Source organism: Ambystoma mexicanum, chromosome 6p, assembly GCF_040938575.1.
Source record: "Ambystoma mexicanum isolate Mex_15411 chromosome 6p, UKY_AmexF1_1, whole genome shotgun sequence".
In the NCBI taxonomy this organism is placed as follows: Eukaryota; Metazoa; Chordata; class Amphibia; order Caudata; family Ambystomatidae; genus Ambystoma; species Ambystoma mexicanum.
In genome coordinates this window covers 1,380,950,296-1,380,967,709 of record NC_090935.1, presented here as the reverse complement: position 1 = coordinate 1,380,967,709, position 17,414 = coordinate 1,380,950,296, and positions in this window count along the sequence as shown.

Sequence of the window (17,414 nt, the reverse complement as noted above, 5' to 3'; positions counted from 1 at the left end):
ATCTTTCAAACAAATGTTGCCCCTATCAAATTTTATGTTCTCATTATGAAAAGATGTCATGCCAGCACCGCGCACAAAAGCACATGCAGCTTTATTAATGTTGTTGTGTTTCATTTTGTCCATTTGTGGACCAAATAAACTGGAATGCATCCACATCTGCCTATGCACAATGAGTGAAAAAATAATGTTTGAATTAGGGAACATTTCCTTCAACGTTCCCAATGTGTCCTTCATTTGCAAACTGCAATGAAATTCCAGTCACATTCCCCAAACTGTTCCCACCACAATGAATGATAAAAATGTTCGGAAGTTTCAATTGAACAATATTTGCACAAAATTGGAGCAAGTCCACCCACTTCATGCTTCGCACTCCATACCAGAATGCTTCCAATTCACTCCACAATAATCAGCATACACCTTCACCCAGTGGACCCAAGAGTCCCCCAAAATCCAAACACTCTGTCTGCTGAAAGACACTGCCATGGACATTTTCAGTCCCCTCATAATCCCTAATAACAAAATTCCTGTTAGCGTCTCTTCTTGTACACCACACCCAGGAAACCGGATTGGCTGTTCTTCCAATGTCCACAAACACCTCGACTGCCCATGGCCCCACAGTCCCTGTTCCATGCAAGGCAACCTCAAAAGACCCGGATGTGGCATGTGCTGTCCATGGACTACCGTGGTGTCCACGGATATCGCAGCCATTCAAAGGGGTGGGGGGAAATTAAACACATTTTTAGTTATCTAACCTTTAGTGGTGGCTCTGAAAAGATCCTTTTTTAAATGTATTATTTGTGTTTGTTTATAAAAACATTTTTCATTGTCTTTTTTTTGGCTTTTATGTACAGTAGTACTGTACACTCTACATCTTCCTTTACAATTTCTTTACAGGAACCTCTTCAAATCATTCCTAAAATTGTAAAGGAAAATTGCATTTCCCGAAATATGTGAAGTTAACACCATCTTGACAAAAAAAAATCAAACCATCAGAACTTATATTATCATTCTGAAAACATGACATTCCTAAGGCATATAAATACAAATACACCTTTATTGACAATCTTCCTTGATTCTTCAATTTGGCCACTGAAAGAGTTTGTTGGGCATCTCCATGTTCGCCTCTGATTTATTTCCCAAAAAATTATCTGAGCAGCAGGAAACAGTTGCACTAGGCTTTTAAAGAAATTCTTCAGCACAACTTTCAAAGACACTTGAGTCACAAAACCCAAATTGTCCCCTCCACAATGCACAATCACAATATCTCCAGTATCTCCAGTTAATGAAAGGCCTCTGCAACAAAAACTACTGTGCAACTGTTCAAGACTTCTATTTCCAGATTCAACAAGATCTGCATCTAACTAAGCATAGTACAGGTATGCTTATATTTAAACAAATGTTTTCTTCAACTCTTTCACAAATATACACATAAATAGACGTTTGTATTCAACCATTTTACAGACATTTTTGGTTAATAGGCTTCTTGGAAATTAATTTTTCGAAATCGCGAAAGAGCATTAAGCACTTTAATAAATTAAGTACTCTATTTTGGTGGAACTAGTCATGACAAACAGATTAACACTTTGTATTTTATTTGCATAGTCTAATTATAGTGATGTACAGTCAAAATGCATGTAAGGGTCAAACTTAGAGATACATATACAAAAAAGGATCATAAATGAGTCACTGTGTACTTTATAGTCATTTAGGTATGCTAGATGGCAACTTGCACATAGCACCTTAATGTAAGGACTATAACAAAATGGTTACTTTTTACATCAAGGCACTTTGCACTTCATAACAGAGTTAAGATTTCCCTCCTATGAAGATGCACGCACACTATTCGATTTAAAATCAAAGGTGTTTAAGAATGATGTGCGGTATGAAATTGCACCAGATGTTTTGTCTGGGTTCTGATCTAGACAAAATGTGCTTACTCAATTGTACAATATTATACTTATAATTGTATATTGAAATTTCACAGTGCGTTTTGGAGAAAACAACAGGTACAGATTAGGCAATATTGTCATGGGTAAAGAACATCAGGTTTCGAAAGAAACAAAAACAAAGGACTGCTTAATCAGATAGTAATGTTACACCTTTTTCTATGTTGATTGTTGAAAACGCACGTGTACAAAAATCAAGTGGACTAACGTGAGCAAAATCATGTGACCAAGCAGCTAGGTGTTGCAAAACGCATACATTTTAGCTTCTGATTCCCGTTAAAACTCGCTTGGAGAAACTTTTAATACAGTTTTTTGAAAATAAAAAGAATATTTTAATCAAATACTGTGGACGATGGTGTTTGTATGGAATCGAGAACTGCTGAATTAACTGGATGAACTGAATCTCTCGGACTATGAGTGCGACTCACTTTTACTCGTGTTTGTACACCAGTGAGTTTTTGGATATATATGTATATAGGGTTCATGCTACTTACCCTGTAATAGGCTTCTGAATAAGCATATTCTCTTTTTAACCACTACAGCAAATGCCATACATTGCAGCATTCATCAACTGCTCACATGAAGCAACACACAATTACAATGCACTGAGCTTCAAATTGTTTCTATGTACAATCATTGTGATGAAAGTTAAAAAATGCATATGTGCATGTATAGCAACAATGTGTCACTGTTTCATAAAATCGAAGTTAAAATAGATCTGTTGACCATTTTTAAGTGGCACTTAGTGTCTGCCAGTTTAATATGTTGGCAGCACGTGCATACATCCCAGCATCACCCATTCCAATGTATAGGTGCTTATTAAGTCTTTAAGTTTTCCTTTGCATTCTGTCACTTCCAATTCCACTTCTCCCATTATAAAACTCAAAGTACAAGTCCCAGAATGCAAAGAAAAAAACACGACTGAACTTCAAGATTCAAATACGTTACATGTACATCAAACAAACATATAAAATGCTGTGCATTTTCAAAATATATTTGGAAGCATTTTTAGGAAAGTACAAAAATGCATATCTGTATTTACAGCACCGCTGTGTCACTTTTTCATAAAAGAAACTGAAACCAGATGAAATAGGTTTGTACACCATTTGTAATTGTCACTCAATGTGGGCCAGTTTAATATATTGACAGTACATGTATACTTCCTAACATAACCCATTCCAATCTTCAGCTGCTTATGCAGTCCTACTTTTTTCTCTACATTCTGTGACTTGTAGTCCAACTTTCACAATGGTAAAAGTAGAACTATGAGTCCCATAATGAAAACAAAATATCTAGGACTACATAAACACCTACACATAAGAACGCAACATGTTGGCATGTATGCATATACTCCTAACATATTAAACTTCCACACACCAACTGCCATTTAAAAGTGTACTACAAATCTTTTCCATCCACTTTTCTTCTCGTTTACAAAACGTTACAGATCTTCTACAAATGCACATATGCATTAATTAACATTCATGAAAATGCTTCTAAAAGCAACCATTTTTAACCGTCCACCTATTTTACAAACCTTTTCCCCACCACTCCTCCTCCCATTCTAAATATGAACCTTGCTTTCTAAAAGTACTTTGCCATTACCACATATCCCCACTAACCTTCTTTTACAATTACAAGAAAGAAGTACATCGCTGAAATTAACAACCAAAAAAGGAATACCCTTCACATCCGACAAAGTAAGTACATTAATGTACGAGGAATATGTATGTTGTTATAGCTGCACAGTGCACTACAAATTTTACCACAGCCTACTCTTTTCAAACCAACATTTCTTTTACTCTAGCCCATTATATTCCACCATTCACATTCTTACTATTCCTATCTACACACCACCATTGCAACCCCCACTGTGTTCCTCAAAACTGCACAATCACTGTACAGATTCCATCACATCACCACTGCCTTACTCACTAACCCAACACGATCACACCTCTGTACACTCTTATTCTCACAAACTTCCCAACCACACCTAGTATACCACCTCACAATCTAACAACACTCTGTTAATCTCTACAACCACACCAACATGCATCATACATGCATATACATTGCACAACTTTCAACGCAACCTTTCTTTTTTCCCAACAAACATAACAAAATTCCTCCTAAATAGCAACTCTGTAGAAAAGAATGAAAAAGTAGAGCAGATAAGACTAAACGTGCACCATATGGTCATCCACCTCTAATATAGAAAACATTACAACAAAAGAGCTAGTAACCTCACTGATCAAAACTAAACTATTCACACCTAAAAAAAGTAGCGCCCCTCTTGAAAATACCAAAAAAGTAAAACATTATGTACATAGAAAAGTAGACCTACTAACAAACCAAATCCTCTATCTACCAGTATTAACATAGTCACCTGTGAAGCAATCCAAAAAAATGATGTCACAAAATGTTTTTGCCATGGTAGAGTTCTTCACAATCTTAAAAAAAACATCTGAAAATGCATGATCTAGAATTAAAAAGTAGTACAAAAAAACTAGTCCGGCAAACTCTCATTGACAGTGCTTTTCTACTAATGAGAACATTGTTTATATTGATTTTAAACAGAATAAAACTCCTAGTTAAATGAATCAATAAATTACAACAAGTACTTCTAAACATGTGCAGTGTCAAAAAAGAGACTTTTACAAACTTATGTGATGGTGAATGGATTCGCACAAGCAACACAGAACTATACTTAAATGAAGAAGCATATAAACAAGAGCAACAGAAAACAATTGCCATACACACTAATGGTCGAGGGTATGAAATTGTGGAACAAACCATTATGGCAAAAGAAACCCTCATAGAAATAAAGTCCCCAACCAACTTTGAACCAAATGCACCTTTCATCCAAACAAATCCAATAGTGTACAAAGGGACATGCAGCTCAATGTGTAATGTACACCAACAATCCTTTAAATATTTATGACAATTCCTCAATCACTATGTGAAACTAAAAGACACAAGTAAAATGAAAACTTTACAAACCATAGACTCCTGTCCAGTGCGAAGCCACACTGGTATGCGAGGACATTCATTAGCCTGCATTTACTAAAGCACTTTCCAACACAAAATGTTAGCGACACAACATTCTACTATACGAAATCTTGTGCATCAACTATGGCATGCAAAACGTCCTGCTCTAGAATTACAACATTTAAATAAGATTGTCCTACATGGAACAGCCAAAGAACTCCTTCAAAAAATAGATCACATCCAAAGTAAATACTTTGGAACTGAAGTTGACTTAGATAATTCTGTATCTTTAGAAAACATTACTGAAAACCTCATAAACACCAACGTCCTAATAAAGACATACAAAAAAGAAATTGCTGAGTTTCAAACCACATCTACTGAAATACTAGACGAAATATGTGCCTGTTGTCGCAGAACGTTTTACAAAAAGAGCACAAAAATAGTAGATCTAGTCTACATAATAGAGGACAATGAAGAATCCCAATGGTTCCTATTAGCTATATATCTAACAGCAGAAGCTAAATACAAAATAACTAACCCCTCCAGAGTATGCACTTACTGCACCACAAAGCTTGACAATAACCAAATGCCATCACGTGCTATCACTAATCACATAGACATATTCCCACTTACGAAAGATCTCCAACAGCTTAATTTGCAAGAGAGCATTATAATACAAACAGTGCACCCATTTCAATCTATAATACACCTTCAACCAGAATCAGCCAAATCACCTCCATCCCAGTTACTAAAGGGCATCTGTGGAAAAGTAGTATATTTACCAGTGGATCTAAGAGAACATGTGCAAACTCCAGGAGTACAACGGCCAATGGATCAATCTTTGATTGTACTAGTTAATCGTGTACCAACCAAAGACTAACTCATTTGGCAACAACTAGTCAACTTAAATAAAGTTAGACAAGCCCTACAATATCTAAAAGAAAACAATCAATACTACAAAGATATACACACACAGTAAAACCTAAGAGAAACCACAAACATTATTCATGATTCACCAGAAACTAGCCAATTCGAACGTCTAGCTCCTGTTACAGCAGCCAACATTTTATACCAGTTTACAATTCACCCCCTACACTTCAAAGACCCAATTGACGATGTATTGGAAACATAACAAATGCATCAAGCCAAAGGATGCGCAATGAACATAAGGGAAAAGGTGTATAAGCACGTTCTTTTTCTCTATTCTTTCCTACAGGAAAAGAAGGAATATATGATGAAAGGTCCACATAAATTAGTGCATCAGAATATTGCTCTTTACCAATGTATTCTGAAGACCCCAGATTCGGACAAAATGTCAAATACATTTTCCACCTCCACTTCGAAAGTGAACTAGCAACTCTATGTTATGGAATTGTACACACATTAAGAACAGGCTCTAACTTTCTAAACATATCTGCTACTCAACTGCTTCAAAAAATAAAAGACAAAGATGAAGCGTTGCAGTCAAGTATCACAAATCTCTTGGCAAACATGTGTGGTACAAAAGAATACTGAGTATGCATGGTATGACCTGCATGACTTTCTGTGCACTGCAAACCAAAATAAAGACATATCAGACATAAAGACACCAGGATAACTCTGTATCAAGGTACTTACACCATCGCTTCATTGCCCTGCTGCCTTTACTCTGCAATAAAACTACCCCTCCAGTCAGAGAGTCTTTTGGAGAAAAGCATATCAATCCAGAGGGGCACCAAATATCTACATGCTTTTGTGGATAAAAGATGCTCCAGAATTTTGCCATTATAGTGATTTCACTGTTTTACAGTTTATTGAAAAATACATTACCTGCAACATCCCTTCAGAAACCACAGATAGTGACCTACATACACAAGTGTTACGCTTCCATAGATATAAAAACAAAGGGAAATACTATACAAAATATTGCTTTAGCTTCCCTAAACCAGTTTTCAAAAAAGGACAAAGAAATAGCTTGATTTCTTCTGTGATACACAGTGTAAAAGGCAAATCCCCTAAAAATACATACAACATTAAAAGGGACAAAGCATCCAAGTACATCAATGATTACAATCCAATTATTCCCCTCTTGTGGAATGCAAACAAAGACATACAATACATGGCAGATAGTTCCACTGCAGTTGCAAGATATGTCACAGCTTATCCCACCAAAGTTGAGAGAACAGAGCTTACAGACCTCTCAGATGACATATCATCTGAAGAAACGTTATGACAGAAATTGTACAGCTTCGGTATAAAATGCTCTCCCTTAGAGAATGTGGGTGCTACGAAGCTGCAGATCGTTTAACAGGTAGAGCCTTATATGGCAAATCTGAGCACATTGTCTGGCTGAACCCTGGACCAGCTTTACCCCGAAAAAGAGTATTAAATCCTACTAAGAGATAGAAAACATAGCCACAAATGATCCCAACAGCCAGGACATTTAAAAAAAAAAGAAAAATTGACACATACTTCCCAAAAAGAAGTACTGCTTTGGAAAACATGTGTCTGTACAACATTGTCCAAAACTACAACTACAAAAGCAATTTCACACCAAATGAGACAACTGGCAAATATTCACTCTCAACTTGTGAAGGAAGCCCAGTGAAACTCATCAAACCCAGTCTAACGAATCATATAAAGTTATCATTTAAATCTCCACATCATAGAGAACTGTATTACATGGCCCTACTCCAACTTTTTAAACCTTGGAGAAAAGAAAAATAATTATTAGCTGACTATGGTCCTGATTATAAGCATGGCGGTCCGGGAACTACAGTACCGGTAAACATGCTGGTACTTTAGTTCTCGGACCACCATACTACGAGCTGTGCTTGCGGGCGCCTGTCAGCCCACCAGGTCTGGTGGGCAGAGCGGCACCCGCGAGCGCAGCATGTCGGATGCACCGGCACCATCATTCACGGTGCCTTTGCATCCGTCTTCCCCATTGTCATTGAGCCATATGGTGATCAAACAGGAATGGGGGCTGACAGGCACCGGCACCCAGCAATGCAGGAATTACCAGGTCCGGAAATGTTGGAATTACCCGGTAATTCCTCGTCGATGGGTGCCGGAAAAGATGCAATCTGGTAGCAGGCATGCCTGTTTTACAGGCAGGGTTATAATGAGGCCCAATGACTCATTTGAATATGCATTAAAAGCAAATGAAAGCAGAATAACAAATGACAATGTCAAACAATTCAAACAAATGTTGGACAATGAACGCCAACAAGAGGAAGAAATTGAAGCTCAACTAGACAAAGATACTCACGAGGGAAGTCCAAATTTCCTTACAGAAAGTAAAGATCCACTTGGAGAACCACTCATTCTAAATGAAGTAGAAATAGCCATGAGTGAGGTAGAAAATACCATCTGTCAATATAAACAATCTCAGGAAGGAAGTCAGGTATTCTGGAATCACAGCTGAATGATGAACAACTCACCATTTATCTAGAAGGCACTCAAGAAATTGAACATGGTTTTAAACATGAAACTAAAACCTGTAGCTGTAAACATTATAAACCTCTGCTCCTCTATGTAAGTAGTAAAGCTGGTTCTGGTAAAAAATTCTTAATTAAAATAATCAGCACATGTCTAAAAAAAACTAACAAACATCAACCTTTGGGCTGTAGTTACAGCCCCCACAGGTTTAGCTGCCTACAAGACAGGAGCTATAACTTTACACCAACTACTTCTCTTCCCCGTACAACAATTAAACAAATTAGAATACTACAAATGATCAGCAGAAGCTGCTACTGAAGTACGCAGAATTCGAAAACATATTAAAGTGCTCCTTAAAGATGAAGTAAGCATGGTTTCCAAACTAATGTTGGCTTTAATTCATCTCAAAAATTCCTACAAAGCAATTTCGAAGAACTGTTTGGAGGAAAACATGTTATTGTTTTGGAGAACTCCTACAGTTGACCCCAGTGAAAGGGCAACCTCTTTTTAAAACATTCAGACACAAACAATGCTGCAATACCCTCAGCAGCATTGAAATGCAAATCTCAGGCAACATTTTCACTACAGAGAACTAACTCAAAGCATGCACCAGTCCGCAGATCTCACACATGACAACATCTTAACAAGCATTAGAACTGCTCTGCTTACTACAGATGCAAAATCCATCTTAAATAGTAGACTAATCCATGAGCTATTTGGATGAAACACATCTGCTTCTCATGTCATAGAACAATTAACTCTACATTATCTAAAAAGTATGGGCCTCATTACATGATAGGCGGTAAGCAACTGTCTTTACCGGCATGGCGCTAATAACGTAGGAAGCAGCCCGCTAATTGTGTGGCATCACGAGTACGCGGGCAAGAGCTTAGCGCCATGCCGGTAAGGACCATAGTGCCATGCCGTTAAAGCCCCTGAAAAGTCCCTTAGCGGCACCTAGGAAAGCGCTGATGCACTTCCGCCATCCTAGAATACGGCATCAGCGGTGACCGCTAAAAACGCTCACTGCTAATAGCGGTAACTGCTAATAGCCGTGACCGTAAATAAGCGGAACCGGAAGTAGCGTCATTGCACAGGAACGGGAAAGAGAACGGCGGCCATCTTTAAAAACACAATCCATTGCCATCCTCTGCCCCCAGGACCTGCAGCCACACCACAGCTTGCCAAAATCGTCCATACAACCACTGAGAATGCCCAAGGCCAAAAAAAAGGAGCAGCGCGGCAGCGCAAGGAGCACTTCTCAAATGAAGAACTGATAATGCTATCAGACTTGCTGTCAACGCAGAGGTCGTGTTTGCAAATGACATGCGTCGTACCACACTAATTAAGAAGAAGGAGATCTGGGCAGAGGTGGCCCGTAAAGTCAGTGCAGTTGGCTCCATGACCCGCACTGTGAAGGATGGACGCAAGCGGTGGGACGATCTATGCCTCCGTGTACGCAGTATCCTAGCTGCAAACCGGAGCCTGGCCATGGGCACAGGAGGTGGTGGAGGATCCCGAATAAAACTGCAGGAGTGGGAGGAGACCTGTGCAAGCACCATTGGGGTCGAATCAATTGAGGGAGTAGGCGAAATGGAGCGCGGTGTGCCGTCATCGTCAGATGGAGGTGAGTATCCACACAAAACACTGCACTGTGAAAAATGAGGTAATCCCCCAAATGTGACCCTGAAATCATCTCAGGGATGGGGCCATCAAACATACATGCACACAACCCTGCCCATATGCTGTGCACATCCCCACACAAACACATGCATGCAGCACCCCAGACACATGTCACGCAGACTCATGCATGAATGACCCACCCATCTGTCTAACGACCTGTATGGTCAAACATGAAGTCCAAATGCATAGAACAGCAGTAACAACACCATCTGCATGAAGCACGTTGTCCCATCACCGATGCTATCCCTCTCTTTGTCCCCCACAGTCTCACAATCTAACAGAGAAGAGCAGGACACTGCGACGCAGGCCCCACCTCCCAAGAAACAGGCCAGGGGAAGGGAAGCAGGCACCATGGCCAGCACGTCGAGGGTCACTGGAAATACTGCACTCCTGTAGAGGGATAAACCCACAAAGCCACCCACGTCACCAAGACGTGAAAGTCCGCCAGACGTAATTGCAGCACCCACCCCAGCGATTCCCCCCACGCACGATCCACTTGCGGAAGGGACACTGTCCACTGCTAATAGCTCCATCGGCGAGGCAGCTGCCATGGCACCCATGTCCGATGTGGAGGATACCTGTATCACGGCCATTGAACACCATACACCCAGCCCGCAGCAGTCAAACCAACCGAGCCCACGCCCGACTTCACATGGCAGCAGCCATGAGCAGTCTGGGGATGAATTTGTGGCAGGGTGCTGGAGTCCAACAGTGACATCACCTGATGGTGGACATATGCCACAAGGTGCGGCAGGTACCGTACAACGCAGACACAGAGGCCATGACACGGCCATCATCCGACAGCGCCAGGAAGACATCACTGCGCTGGTCGGCCAGCATGTTGGCGAGGCTGCCCTGGCAAGGAAGGAGTGCAGGGAACATGCCAGGGGCATCAGACAAGCCATAGAAGCCTGCACCAACCGCATATGCAAGGAAATGTCAGCTGTGAGGCAGGTCCTCACATGCATCGCAGGCACAATGGATAGGCAGGACCCCCCACCAGCACCGGACCAACCGAGCACCTCCTCCTCTGCCAGCTCAAGGCAGACCAGCCCCCTGCGCAGGTCCATGCAGGCTATGTGGCGCACAACCTCACAACCCCCCTATGGTGCCAGAGGGGGTGGGAGCTAGGGCCAGCCTGATGTTGCTGACACATGTACTGCAATGCTGCACTGATGTGCAAGCCATGTTTGGGAGTGTTGTGGGGGGAGGGGGGAAAGTGTTTTTGGGAGTTTTGTGGGAGGAGGGGGAAAGCGTATTTGGGAGTGTTGTGGGGGGAGGGAGGAAAGTGTTTTTGGGAGTGTTGTGGGGGGAGGGGGGAAAGGGTGTTTGTGTAGTTGGGTCCATGCACTTCTTATACTTACGATACTTAATACACACTGGTGACATGACGAATCACAGGAGTGGACAATTTTCTTTGTGTATGTGTGCTTTACTGGAGGACAGAGCACAGTGTACATTTCCCCACAATACCCAGTGCCCCAATACCCACATCCCTTGCACACTCTTCATCCATGTGTATTAGAAATATTGGTCTATCAGATGCTGGCGCACAGCACGACCCTCCTGTGCATTGCCACCTGCATGACGTGCAGCCCCATCTTCTCCCTCCTCATCCTCATCATCATCCTCACCAGGTGGTTGCAGTTCAATGTCAGGGGGCAGTGGCACATTCCGTCTGATGCACATATTGTGCAGCATGACACATGCCATGGTGATCTTGGCCACCTTCTCATGCCCTTACAGGAGTGCCCCACCTGACCTGCTGAGGCACCGAAACCGTTTCTTCAAAAGGCCAAATGTCTGCTCAATTACCACACGGGTACGGGTATGTGCACGATTGTATTCCTCTTCGTGCCTGTTCTATGGGTTCCGTACAGGGGTGAGGAGCCACCTCTTCAGGGGATAGCCAGCATCACCTGCATGGGTGCAACAATGGGTATGTGTAAGTGATTACATCAAGGGGAACCAGTACATATCACACAATTCAACTTAGCATTGTGAATGTCATCCACAAATCCCTACATGCATGGAGGTAACCAAAGTAACTGCAATGTGGGAAGGTGATGTAGTCCTTGCAAGTGTACATGCACTGTGCATGCCTACGGCAGTTATGATATGATATATGATCATTTATATAGCGCCTATACACAGTTATTAACATGTACTGGGTGAGGTCCAGTCATTCGTGTCTTTTGGGCCTGGCACCGTTTGAACCACACTGCTAATGAACTGCCATTCCGAATTGGATGTCCCCATGCTGTCATGCGACACTTCTGTAGTGGTGTGCGGGTGTGAATCAGTATAATGGCTACAGGTGATCCCTTTGTATGCACTCAAGGTCGCATTTCCGTTGTGATGCTGTTCAGCGTACATTTCCATTGCCCATATTGGCTGCATGTAGCTGCATTGTGTTATAGAGGGTATGGTCTGATGTGCAATGTGCATGTGGATGGATATGGCATGGTTGGAGTAATGGCTTAATTTCATTGTTGTGCAGCTTACTACTTGCATGTGGTTTTCATGTGTCAGGTCCAATGTGGGCTGCCTCGGGGGACAGTGGTGTAATTCTGTATAGGCATTGTTTATCCTAAAAACGAATCACACCCAGTTGGAGTATGCATCCCTCCCCCCCAATCACACCCAGTTGGAGTATGCATCTCTCCCCCCCAATCACACCCAGTTGGAGTATGCATCTCTCCCCCCCCAATCACACCCAGTTGGAGTATGCATCTCTCCCCCCCAATCACACCCAGTTAGAGTATGCATCCCCCCCAATCACACCCATTTGGAGTATGCATCTCTCCCCCCCAAATCTACTCCCCACATCACACTGCCATGTTCTTGCCATGCTACTCACCAAGTAGCCACGAACATTGTCCAGCATGCCGCTCCATGTAGCGGGGTATCGTTGAGTTACGCAGGACCATTGCTTCATGGGTTGATCCAGGATATCGGGCACAACAATGTGTGATGATCGTCTTAGAGTCACATACCATTTGGACGTTGATTGAGTGGTATTGCTTTCTGTTTTGGTAGACTGCCTCATTGGCATTTGGGACCACCAATTCCACATGGGTACAGTTGATGGCCCCGATGCAACTTGGGATGCCTGCCAGTGAATGGAAGCCAACTTTGATATTGGAGATCTCCTGGGCAGTCCGTGGCAGGGATATGTGTTCACTTGTGTGCTTCAGGAGGGCATCGAGCACCTGGTTCAGCGTGCGTGAGAATACTGGTTGTGATATGCCATGCATCTGCCCTACCGTATGCTGCTAGGTGCCTGTGGCCAGGTAGTGGAGCAGAGTAACCACCTTCAGTAGACGGGGGATGGCAGTACGGATGTCTATGAGGCTGACAATGTCGTTGTGTATCATTTCCACATTGGTGGTGAAGGTATCCCTGTCCAGACGGTAGAGGGTGTGTATCTGCTCAGGGGTTAGGTTGAATGGACTGGCTCTGATCCTGGGGATTGGTGGCTGCCTCTGTGGTACAACTAGCTGCACTGGTGGGGCTTGCTGTGCCTGTCTCGCCCTCCTCCTCCTCCTGCATCTCCTCTGTGCTGCCTGTTGTTGTTGCTGTTGCAATGCAATCATGTCCTCCAGCCCATGTAATGCTACTAGTATTGGAATCATTTTGTTGTGTGAATGGGTGTGGGAAGGGGTGTGGTGTGCTCCTTTTGTGCTGGCCCAGTCTCCATTGCCTCCACCTGTGCTGATTGTGGGCACCTGTGGCATTTGGGAACATTGGACATGGCCCTTTATGGGTGGTTCGCCATGCCGGTATTGCCGCCATGCCGGTATGGGCTTTTTGGGCCTGCTCCATGCCACTATTTGCATGTTCGCATGTCTTGTGATGGACTCCTATTTCCGCCATGCCGCTATTGCCACAATGAGGGGTCACGCACCCGCGGCCGTGCCACTATTAGAGGCACTGTACTTAGCGGTGCCGCTAATAGCGGGTAGGCGGGTCGTAATTGGCAGGTGTAGTTAGCAATGCCGGTAATCCTTTACCTGCATCGTTTTTCCCTTAGCGCCTACCATGTAATGAGGCCCTATGTCCTTAATGCCAACCCTTGCAAGCTGTAGTCATTTCAACGAGACAATGTTGAAAAAAGAAATGCAATCCATACTGCATATCAGCTCAACAGACAAACTAGAAATGCACAGCACGACACGTCATGTGTCAACAAGCAACAGCACAACTAAATAGCTTTGAAAAATGTATCTCTAACACAGTTGGATTAGAGAAAATAATGTCTAAACTGCAGAGCAATTCTAAAATGTAACCTTGACAGTGGAGCAATTGATACAGTTGTTGGCTTCCAAACATATCCACATGACAGCAACATTCAGTTTGTCAACATCCACTTTGACAATCTTGTGGAAGTTAAAAAAATTGGCTGGACAATAGGATATTTCCTTCTTTTCAAAGACATGTACGTATGCAGAGTACAATTTTCTCTATCTCTTGGATGTGCTGTCACTATTTACAAATCACAAGGTCTAACCTTAGATCAAGCATTGATTGACATTGGCAGCCCAGTCTTTAAAGACGGTATGAGTTGCATAGCACTTTCACATCTGTGTACACTCAATGGTCCTTTCCTAGTTAACTTTCATGCAAACAAAGTCAACGTTAACATTCCTTGCATCCTGGAATGCAACAGGCTCTGGGCACTATACACCCCCCATTTAGATATGTACTCTGTACCTCAAAAAAGAAACCTTTTAAAAGACAAATTATAGAAACAGAATATATAGCAGATTTCCCAACAATACCACTAAATAAACAACGACTAACTCCTGAATCAAACAATTCAACCAAAATCTGTCCAGTACAATATCAACTACACAGCCATCACAAAAGAAACACACAGATGTCTCGTCTCCTGAAACATCTGCAGACCCATCAAATGATTCACTAACAGAACTCCTGGTCCATTTAAATTCAGCAACCGAACTATAGTAAATTGTCATCCTAATGTGATAATGAATCTTCTATTTCAATTTCCACCGATTGTTCACCACATTTGTTCAAATGGCTCGGACCAGTTGTGTTTGCAAATGCTCATCCTTCAAAGAAAAGCTCCAAATCATCCTGACACCACTTACAGTGTTCCAAGAATAAGGCAAGAATTGGAATTCTGTGCAGGAATGGTACCATAACACACAGGAAGATCCACACAAAATTCCTAGTACTAGACAACAAAAATATCCTTATGAATGAAATCTTCCAAATTTCATACGCGTGGAAACATACATGTCCTCTCTGCAACCATGTTTCACAAGACCACATCCCTTATGATCGATTTGTATATGTATTCATACCAAATTCTGAATCCATTCCATTTCACCAGCTTCTGCAGAATGCAAATCATTTGCAATTCAGACAATCGTACCACCATACGAATAAAATTGCATAGCCAATTTGTCATATTAATGCTTCTAAGGTACAATTCAGATGGTACCAAAAATTAATGCATACTTACAGGTTTTAAACACGGCCAAGTATCTCTTAGAAAGAAAACCTTCACAATGGTAGGTATAGTATACCACACTGGTGCCACAACCACATCAGGTCACTACACTGCATATGACAAAATAAGAAGTGGTTGGTTTGAATGTAATGATACCTCTGTTGCTCCAAAACATAGGTTATCAGCAAATTTAGCAAATGCCTACTTATTATTCTTGCAACCCAAAAGTAACCACTAAACTATAGTACAATTAACGTTTAGAATATGCCAGCAGGTACCTTACTATAGCCATAATACTATTTATTAGCATTTTTAAAGTGCTCACACAGCCTGGGGGCATTGAGGCACTGTTAGAGGAATATGTCTCTTAGTTTGGTATTCATAACGTGCTTAATAACCAGAGGTTTCTAAGCGTGGACCAAGGGATCAAACCTGTTTTGCTTCTTGTTGTCTTGTTTCCAAGGCAAGCACGTTGCTGCTGAGATATCCTCCCAGGACTACAATAGCACCTTTGGAAGTCAATTTAGTTTGAATACGCCAACAGGTATCTAACTACTAGAAAAACACCCTTCATTGCAAAGCACTTCAACTCCTGGTATGACTCGGATCTCGTCACCCTTAAACGCAAGTGCAGGGTGGCAGAGAGGAAATGGCGTGCTTCATGTTCATCCTCTGACAAACTGGCCTGTCGCCTGCTCCAAAGGCAATACAGGCTCTCCGTTCTCACCAAGAAGAGAGCCCTTATCCAAGCCCGCATCTCTACGGCATCTAACAATTCGGCCAAACTCTTTAAAATCTGCAAGGAGCTGGCCAACCCTGCTGCAGTCTCTACCTCTCCTGTCCCCTCCCAGGCCCTCTGCACGGCACTGGCCTCTCACTTCATTTCAAAAACTCAGACATCCTGTCCTCACTCTCCTCCTATAACCTCCCCCCCTCTATTCCCTGCCCTTCCTCTGGCTCTTCTGCAGCCACCCCTCCTCTCTCCTTCTCTTCCTTTCCCCTTTGTTCTGCTGACGAGGTTTCAAGACAAGTCTGATCTATGAAAGTCTCGTCAAACAGGTCCACCCCTGTTCCTCCAAAACTATCAAGGACCACATTGACTCCTTGGCTCCTGCCCTTGCTGACTTCTGCAATCACTCCTTCGCCTCTGGAGTCTTCCCATCCCCTCTCAAGCACTCCCTTGTGCACCCCCTTCTTAAGAAACCCTCTTCCGACCCTTCCTGCCCAGCTAACTATCGCCCAATCTCTATCACTCCCTTCCTGGGCAAGCTCCTGGAGAAACTGGCCATCTCCCAGCTTAATCTCCATGCTGAATGTGTTGGTAGTCTTCATGACCATCAGTCTGGCTTCAGAGCTGCCAGAAGCACGGAAACTGCTCTCCTGAACATCCGTGAGGACCTGCTCTCGAACCTTGACTCTAACATTCCATGTGTTCTCATCTTGCTTGATCTCTCTTCTGCCTTTGATACTGTCAACCATACCATCCTGCTCAACCGTCTCCGTGATAACCTCGGTATCACTGGTCAGGCTCTGGCGTGGCTGACCTCTTTCCTCTCAAATCGACCCTCCCAGGTCCAACTGGGGTCTTTCCTCTCTGACATCTTCTTCTCTACCTGTGGTGTCCCCCAGGGATCTAACCTCTCTCCCTGGCTGTTCAACCAGTATCTGGCACTTCTCACCCACCACATCGCCGCTCTCTGCCCCTACTTTCAGTGCTATTCGGATGATACCCAGCTCATTTCAGGCTACCCTCGGCCTCCTCTTCTCCTTCCCTCATCTGACTGTCTTTCTGCTATCCAGGAATGGTGTGCCGCCAACGACCTCTGCCTTAATGCCAGTAAGACTGAGATTCTACTCATCGGCACTCCCACTCCCTCCTTCCCTGCTGCTCTCTGGCC